We start from the raw sequence: 11,147 nt of genomic DNA, 5'->3' as shown, positions 1-11,147 counted from the left end.
AGTTATAGACAGAGAAGAATATCAGAATATTAAAAGTATTATCGTCTGAATAACATTTAAAAAAATTGAAAAATGTACGAGATATGTAAATAAAAAGTAAGCTAAGAAAATCCGGCATTTGTTTCTTCATTTCTTTCTTTGAACATAAAGTTATAGACAGAGAAGAATATCAGAATATTAAAAGTATTATCGTCTGAATAACATTTAAAAAAATTGAAAAATGTACGAGATATGTAAATAAAAAGTAAGCTAAGAAAATCCGGCATTTGTTTCTTCATTTCTTTCTTTGAACATAAAGTTATAGACAGAGAAGAATATCAGAATATTAAAAGTATTATCGTCTGAATAACATTTAAAAAAATTGAAAAATGTACGAGATATGTAAATAAAAAGTAAGCTAAGAAAATCCGGCATTTGTTTCTTCATTTCTTTCTTTGAACATAAAGTTATAGACAGAGAAGAATATCAGAATATTAAAAGTATTATCGTCTGAATAACATTTAAAAAAATTGAAAAATGTACGAGATATGTAAATAAAAAGTAAGCTAAGAAAATCCGGCATTTGTTTCTTCATTTCTTTCTTTGAACATAAAGTTATAGACAGAGAAGAATATCAGAATATTAAAAGTATTATCGTCTGAATAACATTTAAAAAAATTGAAAAATGTACGAGATATGTAAATAAAAAGTAAGCTAAGAAAATCCGGCATTTGTTTCTTCATTTCTTTCTTTGAACATAAAGTTATAGACAGAGAAGAATATCAGAATATTAAAAGTATTATCGTCTGAATAACATTTAAAAAAATTGAAAAATGTACGAGATATGTAAATAAAAAGTAAGCTAAGAAAATCCGGCATTTGTTTCTTCATTTCTTTCTTTGAACATAAAGTTATAGACAGAGAAGAATATCAGAATATTAAAAGTATTATCGTCTGAATAACATTTAAAAAAATTGAAAAATGTACGAGATATGTAAATAAAAAGTAAGCTAAGAAAATCCGGCATTTGTTTCTTCATTTCTTTCTTTGAACATAAAGTTATAGACAGAGAAGAATATCAGAATATTAAAAGTATTATCGTCTGAATAACATTTAAAAAAATTGAAAAATGTACGAGATATGTAAATAAAAAGTAAGCTAAGAAAATCCGGCATTTGTTTCTTCATTTCTTTCTTTGAACATAAAGTTATAGACAGAGAAGAATATCAGAATATTAAAAGTATTATCGTCTGAATAACATTTAAAAAAATTGAAAAATGTACGAGATATGTAAATAAAAAGTAAGCTAAGAAAATCCGGCATTTGTTTCTTCATTTCTTTCTTTGAACATAAAGTTATAGACAGAGAAGAATATCAGAATATTAAAAGTATTATCGTCTGAATAACATTTAAAAAAATTGAAAAATGTACGAGATATGTAAATAAAAAGTAAGCTAAGAAAATCCGGCATTTGTTTCTTCATTTCTTTCTTTGAACATAAAGTTATAGACAGAGAAGAATATCAGAATATTAAAAGTATTATCGTCTGAATAACATTTAAAAAAATTGAAAAATGTACGAGATATGTAAATAAAAAGTAAGCTAAGAAAATCCGGCATTTGTTTCTTCATTTCTTTCTTTGAACATAAAGTTATAGACAGAGAAGAATATCAGAATATTAAAAGTATTATCGTCTGAATAACATTTAAAAAAATTGAAAAATGTACGAGATATGTAAATAAAAAGTAAGCTAAGAAAATCCGGCATTTGTTTCTTCATTTCTTTCTTTGAACATAAAGTTATAGACAGAGAAGAATATCAGAATATTAAAAGTATTATCGTCTGAATAACATTTAAAAAAATTGAAAAATGTACGAGATATGTAAATAAAAAGTAAGCTAAGAAAATCCGGCATTTGTTTCTTCATTTCTTTCTTTGAACATAAAGTTATAGACAGAGAAGAATATCAGAATATTAAAAGTATTATCGTCTGAATAACATTTAAAAAAACTGAAAAATGTACGAGATATGTAAATAAAAAGTAAGCTAAGAAAATCCGGCATTTGTTTCTTCATTTCTTTCTTTGAACATAAAGTTATAGACAGAGAAGAATATCAGAATATTAAAAGTATTATCGTCTGAATAACATTTAAAAAAATTGAAAAATGTACGAGATATGTAAATAAAAAGTAAGCTAAGAAAATCCGGCATTTGTTTCTTCATTTCTTTCTTTGAACATAAAGTTATAGACAGAGAAGAATATCAGAATATTAAAAGTATTATCGTCTGAATAACATTTAAAAAAATTGAAAAATGTACGAGATATGTAAATAAAAAGTAAGCTAAGAAAATCCGGCATTTGTTTCTTCATTTCTTTCTTTGAACATAAAGTTATAGACAGAGAAGAATATCAGAATATTAAAAGTATTATCGTCTGAATAACATTTAAAAAAATTGAAAAATGTACGAGATATGTAAATAAAAAGTAAGCTAAGAAAATCCGGCATTTGTTTCTTCATTTCTTTCTTTGAACATAAAGTTATAGACAGAGAAGAATATCAGAATATTAAAAGTATTATCGTCTGAATAACATTTAAAAAAATTGAAAAATGTACGAGATATGTAAATAAAAAGTAAGCTAAGAAAATCCGGCATTTGTTTCTTCATTTCTTTCTTTGAACATAAAGTTATAGACAGAGAAGAATATCAGAATATTAAAAGTATTATCGTCTGAATAACATTTAAAAAAATTGAAAAATGTACGAGATATGTAAATAAAAAGTAAGCTAAGAAAATCCGGCATTTGTTTCTTCATTTCTTTCTTTGAACATAAAGTTATAGACAGAGAAGAATATCAGAATATTAAAAGTATTATCGTCTGAATAACATTTAAAAAAATTGAAAAATGTACGAGATATGTAAATAAAAAGTAAGCTAAGAAAATCCGGCATTTGTTTCTTCATTTCTTTCTTTGAACATAAAGTTATAGACAGAGAAGAATATCAGAATATTAAAAGTATTATCGTCTGAATAACATTTAAAAAAATTGAAAAATGTACGAGATATGTAAATAAAAAGTAAGCTAAGAAAATCCGGCATTTGTTTCTTCATTTCTTTCTTTGAACATAAAGTTATAGACAGAGAAGAATATCAGAATATTAAAAGTATTATCGTCTGAATAACATTTAAAAAAATTGAAAAATGTACGAGATATGTAAATAAAAAGTAAGCTAAGAAAATCCGGCATTTGTTTCTTCATTTCTTTCTTTGAACATAAAGTTATAGACAGAGAAGAATATCAGAATATTAAAAGTATTATCGTCTGAATAACATTTAAAAAAATTGAAAAATGTACGAGATATGTAAATAAAAAGTAAGCTAAGAAAATCCGGCATTTGTTTCTTCATTTCTTTCTTTGAACATAAAGTTATAGACAGAGAAGAATATCAGAATATTAAAAGTATTATCGTCTGAATAACATTTAAAAAAATTGAAAAATGTACGAGATATGTAAATAAAAAGTAAGCTAAGAAAATCCGGCATTTGTTTCTTCATTTCTTTCTTTGAACATAAAGTTATAGACAGAGAAGAATATCAGAATATTAAAAGTATTATCGTCTGAATAAATTTAAAAAAATTGAAAAATGTACGAGATATGTAAATAAAAAGTAAGCTAAGAAAATCCGGCATTTGTTTCTTCATTTCTTTCTTTGAACATAAAGTTATAGACAGAGAAGAATATCAGAATATTAAAAGTATTATCGTCTAAATAACATTTAAAAAAATTGAAAAATGTACGAGATATGTAAATAAAAAGTAAGCTAAGAAAATCCGGCATTTGTTTCTTCATTTCTTTCTTTGAACATAAAGTTATAGACAGAGAAGAATATCAGAATATTAAAAGTATTATCGTCTGAATAACATTTAAAAAAATTGAAAAATGTACGAGATATGTAAATAAAAAGTAAGCTAAGAAAATCCGGCATTTGTTTCTTCATTTCTTTCTTTGAACATAAAGTTATAGACAGAGAAGAATATCAGAATATTAAAAGTATTATCGTCTGAATAACATTTAAAAAAATTGAAAAATGTACGAGATATGTAAATAAAAAGTAAGCTAAGAAAATCCGGCATTTGTTTCTTCATTTCTTTCTTTGAACATAAAGTTATAGACAGAGAAGAATATCAGAATATTAAAAGTATTATCGTCTGAATAACATTTAAAAAAATTGAAAAATGTACGAGATATGTAAATAAAAAGTAAGCTAAGAAAATCCGGCATTTGTTTCTTCATTTCTTTCTTTGAACATAAAGTTATAGACAGAGAAGAATATCAGAATATTAAAAGTATTATCGTCTGAATAACATTTAAAAAAATTGAAAAATGTACGAGATATGTACATAAAAAGTAAGCTAAGAAAATCCGGCATTTGTTTCTTCATTTCTTTCTTTGAACATAAAGTTATAGACAGAGAAGAATATCAGAATATTAAAAGTATTATCGTCTGAATAACATTTAAAAAAATTGAAAAATGTACGAGGTATGTAAATAAAAAGTAAGCTAAGAAAATCCGGCATTTGTTTCTTCATTTCTTTCTTTGAACATAAAGTTATAGACAGAGAAGAATATCAGAATATTAAAAGTATTATCGTCTGAATAACATTTAAAAAAATTGAAAAATGTACGAGATATGTAAATAAAAAGTAGGCTAAGAAAATCCGGCATTTGTTTCTTCATTTCTTTCTTTGAACATAAAGTTATAGACAGAGAAGAATATCAGAATATTAAAAGTATTATCGTCTGAATAACATTTAAAAAAATTGAAAAATGTACGAGATATGTAAATAAAAAGTAAGCTAAGAAAATCCGGCATTTGTTTCTTCATTTCTTTCTTTGAACATAAAGTTATAGACAGAGAAGAATATCAGAATATTAAAAGTATTATCGTCTGAATAACATTTAAAAAAATTGAAAAATGTACGAGATATGTAAATAAAAAGTAAGCTAAGAAAATCCGGCATTTGTTTCTTCATTTCTTTCTTTGAACATAAAGTTATAGACAGAGAAGAATATCAGAATATTGAAAGTATTATCGTCTGAATAACATTTAAAAAAATTGAAAAATGTACGAGATATGTAAATAAAAAGTAGGCTAAGAAAATCCGGCATTTGTTTCTTCATTTCTTTCTTTGAACATAAAGTTATAGACAGAGAAGAATATCAGAATATTAAAAGTATTATCGTCTGAATAACATTTAAAAAAATTGAAAAATGTACGAGATATGTAAATAAAAAGTAAGCTAAGAAAATCCGGCATTTGTTTCTTCATTTCTTTCTTTGAACATAAAGTTATAGACAGAGAAGAATATCAGAATATTAAAAGTATTATCGTCTGAATAACATTTAAAAAAATTGAAAAATGTACGAGATATGTAAATAAAAAGTAAGCTAAGAAAATCCGGCATTTGTTTCTTCATTTCTTTCTTTGAACATAAAGTTATAGACAGAGAAGAATATCAGAATATTAAAAGTATTATCGTCTGAATAACATTTAAAAAAACTGAAAAATGTACGAGATATGTAAATAAAAAGTAAGCTAAGAAAATCCGGGATTTGTTTCTTCATTTCTTTCTTTGAACATAAAGTTATAGACAGAGAAGAATATCAGAATATTAAAAGTATTATCGTCTGAATAACATTTAAAAAAACTGAAAAATGTACGAGATATGTAAATAAAAAGTAAGCTAAGAAAATCCGGCATTTGTTTCTTCATTTCTTTCTTTGAACATAAAGTTATAGACAGAGAAGAATATCAGAATATTAAAAGTATTATCGTCTGAATAACATTTAAAAAAATTGAAAAATGTACGAGATATGTAAATAAAAAGTAAGCTAAGAAAATCCGGCATTTGTTTCTTCATTTCTTTCTTTGAACATAAAGTTATAGACAGAGAAGAATATCAGAATATTAAAAGTATTATCGTCTGAATAACATTTAAAAAAATTGAAAAATGTACGAGATATGTAAATAAAAAGTTAGCTAAGAAAATCCGGCATTTGTTTCTTCATTTCTTTCTTTGAACATAAAGTTATAGACAGAGAAGAATATCAGAATATTAAAAGTATTATCGTCTGAATAACATTTAAAAAAATTGAAAAATGTACGAGATATGTAAATAAAAAGTAAGCTAAGAAAATCCGGCATTTGTTTCTTCATTTCTTTCTTTGAACATAAAGTTATAGACAGAGAAGAATATCAGAATATTAAAAGTATTATCGTCTGAATAACATTTAAAAAAATTGAAAAATGTACGAGATATGTAAATAAAAAGTAAGCTAAGAAAATCCGGCATTTGTTTCTTCATTTCTTTCTTTGAACATAAAGTTATAGACAGAGAAGAATATCAGAATATTAAAAGTATTATCGTCTGAATAACATTTAAAAAAATTGAAAAATGTACGAGATATGTAAATAAAAAGTAAGCTAAGAAAATCCGGCATTTGTTTCTTCATTTCTTTCTTTGAACATAAAGTTATAGACAGAGAAGAATATCAGAATATTAAAAGTATTATCGTCTGAATAACATTTAAAAAAATTGAAAAATGTACGAGATATGTAAATAAAAAGTAAGCTAAGAAAATCCGGCATTTGTTTCTTCATTTCTTTCTTTGAACATAAAGTTATAGACAGAGAAGAATATCAGAATATTAAAAGTATTATCGTCTGAATAACATTTAAAAAAATTGAAAAATGTACGAGATATGTAAATAAAAAGTAGGCTAAGAAAATCCGGCATTTGTTTCTTCATTTCTTTCTTTGAACATAAAGTTATAGACAGAGAAGAATATCAGAATATTAAAAATATTATCGTCTGAATAAAATTTAAAAAATTGAAAAATGTACGAGATATGTAAATAAAGTAACGAGACTAAGAGCAGCGTTTGAATTGCAACTCTGTACACTTCCTGTTCGAAGGGAAGGGTGGAGGAACATTCTTACACAAACACAGCCCGTACGAGTTTCAACTGCATAGTTGTCCTTGGGTTTTCCATAGTTTTTCTTCTATTTTCTAGTGCGTTCTGAAAATAAATGACATCAATTTGTGCACCGTTCTGCTATCAGATTTTGCTTCAGACTTGAGAAAGTGCGACAGAAACGTTTGCAAAGCCTCAGCAGTCCTATGGAGATAGTGATTCGTCAAGAGTCAGACTTCCAGGTGTCTTAAGGCTCTTTAAAGGAAGGGAAGCGTTCGAAGATGAACGGTGGAGGATCTGGAACACAAAGAACTGACGAAAATGTTGCAGAATCTGGGGATTTTTGGTTTTTGGCCGGTGCTTTACGGTCAGAATGATCAGTGATAAAAATTGATTTTGAATTATACCACCTTTCACAAAATTTTGACAAATGAGTTGGAAATGAGGAAACCTATGCGAAAATTTTTCCGAAAAACCCTTCTGAGGAGCCAAAGAACAACAGGAGAGGCAAGCATTACTGGTTACGAGTCTTAAGTGTTCAAATACAACTCTGAAACGAAGCGTCACGGCCAGGAATGGCACACTTCTAACTCACCAAGACCAAAAAAGCAAAAATGAGCAAGTTAAAGCCCAAAAACTTGCTGATTTGCTTCTTTGATGGCCAGGTCCACAAACAGCTTGTGCCACCACGTCAAACAGCGAACCAGCACTGTTACTGAGAAGTTCTTGAAGTACTCCAAAAAAGTGTTACGTATGTGATACCAACTGGGTGCTGTGTCACAACAATCTTATGAGTCGTCTGCTGCCTTATTCTTTCGACTTGAATCCATGCAACCCTTTTTTTATTCCCAATAATGACAACCTTCTCAAAAGGGATTATTTAGGATCATTAAACGAACATTAAAATGGCCGCAACCAACCAGACGAAGGCAATCTCAATACTATTGTGTGGAGAAAGGTAGAATCGTCTCTAATGCCGTATAGCCTCCCAAGGTGATTACGTTGAAGGAGGAAAAGTTAGCTCGTAATTTTATTGAATAAAAAATTGTTAAAAAATTAGTGTCATTACTTTACTTAGATACTTTGCTATATATGCTACTTAAGGTATTTCTCCCGCCTGCTTAACATGCCTTCGTAGTGCAGAGCACCCTGGGCGCGTATTCCAGAGGTCCGTGGTTCGATTCCAGGCGAGGGCATTGATGGCCTTTTATAAAATTTTCAGAAACCTATTGCATTTATGACACTCGTGGTATCTGTATTAAAAATCTGTGCTTGTCTATCTGTTTGTTTGCGACATCATCTCCTCCGGAACGGTGGGGAGTTGAGCTTCAAGAGAGCTACTTCCGGATTTCATATTTCATAAGTGCACATCTGTATCGCCACCGAGGGAGTGGCTTCTAGAATGGACCAATGAGCTTCCAGTAATATGTCTGTCATTTCACATGACCTTTGCCGCGCTTTAAGCAAGATTGTCGAAAACGTTTTGCCATGCAGTTTCCTGTACTAAATAATTAAAACATCATGGATTTCTTGTTCTTTAAGCACAATATTATAATAATATAATCCTAATATAATATAATTAAATATAAGCACAATTAAAATTAAATAATTAAATATAAGCACAATTAAAATTAAATAATTAAATATAAGCACAATTAAATATAACAATATAACTAAATATAAGCACAATTATACTTGGAAGTAGCAGAAGTCTTAGCATTTTTATTGCAGTCTATCTGCAAATTATATCCTATAATAATAGCATAAGTACAGTTTCAAAGATTCAGCGTCATAAGAGAGCAATAGAAGGTCATTGGTCCATTTATGAGACCCCTCCCTCAATTGCGATACTGATGTGCACTTGTGAATTATGCCTCCGGATTTCAAAAATTCGTAGAAGACATTTCGACCGTTCTCGTCTTTATTCGACTTTAATCAACCGAGATATTAATTAAAAACTCTGAAAACACTAATTTTCGCACTCATTTTCCCGAGTGGCAACAGTTTCGAGCGCTGGAGATAAAAATCTGCTTTATTTCGAAAAACATTGCCACTTCTCGCTTACAAATCGTAGACTTTGTTAATAAAAAAATTTGTAAGTTTTACAAAATATGAAATAAAATTAGCATTGCCAGACGTTAAGGGTATTATTATTATTTCTGACGTTGAAGAAAGCACGCGATTGCATGTGACGTCATTGTATGTCGAAAATGTTTCGTTAATGTTTTAAATAAACAGCTGCTGTTGCAACTTTTTCGCATCAGGTTGGAATAATTTACACGATTTGCTACAGCCACGTTAATTCTTTCATTGATATTGCGAAAACGTTGTTATATTACATTAAATTTAAAACATGGCGTCATACGTATACGTATTAACCTGAAGTATCAAAAGTTTTTGTTTTCTGGATTGGCAACAAAAAATTATTTACGAATAGGTTCTTGCTTGGAAGCAATGAATTGATTTCATTCATATTGGAATTTTTTTATATATATTATCTTTTCAGGTGCACATAGAACTTAAAAATTCTGCTTTGCCCACAATCCGTTTATTTGGTATGCTTGTCAGAATAATATTTGAAAATTATTATTTTTTTAAATTATAAATGACTTTTTTGTCTACCAGTCAATAGCGTAGTAACAACCTTTATTTACCGCAGATACAACTTTCTCTGGATATTTTTTTTTTAATTCGATAAGATAAAACACTAAACACTTAACCTACATTATGCATTCAGGAAAGTGACCACATCTTGCTGTAACATACTTTGGTATAATACGAAAATATATGCAAATATGCAACTGCATATTTCCAAAGCATATTATAAATGTCGTTAAGCTCCTTTGTAATAGATGTTATAACTCTTATCGTACATTTAGTTAGATACGCTTGTTGAATAGGGCAATGTCAAGCCCCGAGATAAAACTGAATTCTTATTATTAATCTTTTTTGACAACTTCCTGTTGTTGGATTTTATGTACATAAATAACGGATGCTCCAAGATTTTCAAGTTTTCGAGAGAAAGAGAGTAAGGGCGAGATATTCGTTCTTCGTCCGAGGTCATTGACCGTTTCCACAGCAACGATTTCATCCTTTCAGTTCTCGCGCTTCGTAACTGGGCAACCGGGGATAGTTTAGTTAGAGATGAGATCCTGTTACGTTAGTTCCTGAGACCCGTTGCAGTTCAAGGCCGGGCCCCCGTTTCTGAAGTTCTCTCTTTCCTCCTCTCCTTCGGGCAATAAAGCCACAATACCAGCGTTGCTGAAGAGTACCCTTCTTTTATCACCATACTCTTTTCCTGGCGGCTACAGTTCATTTCTCATCTCCTTTGAAGAATGCGTACGCAGAAGACATTTTAATGACATAAAATAACTCTCTCTCTATCTATCTTTCTTTGTTATTTTATTTCATTAAATAACATTCTATATAATAGTTATTGTTAGCCCAAAGGGCTATGAATTTCTCTTTGGCATTTTGCGTCGAAAGCTTTAAATGTCCGTTTCACTTTTCAAACTGTTGCCACTAAATATTACAGCCCTGTATTATATTTAAAGAAATTAAATAATGCAAAATCTGAATAAATGTATGTATGTTTCTCGCATTGTGATAAAACAACGGTAATCTAATTTTAAAAAACGTAATCCTCCACCGAATATGGACATCTGGACGACCTAATTTGGAGTTTGTTTTATTATCTATTTCATATTTTGTCAGACATTAAAGAATTTTTGATTAACAATCTCAACGATTTCAAATCGAGCAATGGCAACACTGTACGGGGATGAAAAATTATCTTTAGTACAGAAGACTGTGTATCGGAAATTCTAAAGATATGCTCATTTTAAAATTATTTTGCGATATTGTTGTTGGATTGAAGTTTATGGTTTAAGTGCAAATAACATTTAATAAATAAAGGTAACACACAAAATGTTAAAAAGACACCCCTTTGGGTGTAATATAAAATCTGAAAGCTTACAGTTTTTTTTAAATTATTTTGTTGATGCACATATTTATATTAAATTATTATTTTTTTTTTTTGGCCGCAGAATTTTTTTAATTTTTATATCAGCTTTCTATTGCGGTAGTAATGTTTATTAGTATAGTTATTATACTAATGTTTATTAGTATAGTATAGTTATTATAAAATAGTTTATTTTAATAATAATATATTATTTTTTCAATGTTTTGTAAT

The sequence above is a fragment of the Stegodyphus dumicola genome, chromosome 12 (genome assembly GCF_044657685.1).
Source record: "Stegodyphus dumicola isolate Sdum_Otavi_A_Nest chromosome 12, ASM4465768v1".
Taxonomy (NCBI): Eukaryota; Metazoa; Arthropoda; class Arachnida; order Araneae; family Eresidae; genus Stegodyphus; species Stegodyphus dumicola.
Note: the sequence above shows the minus strand (reverse complement) of the source record.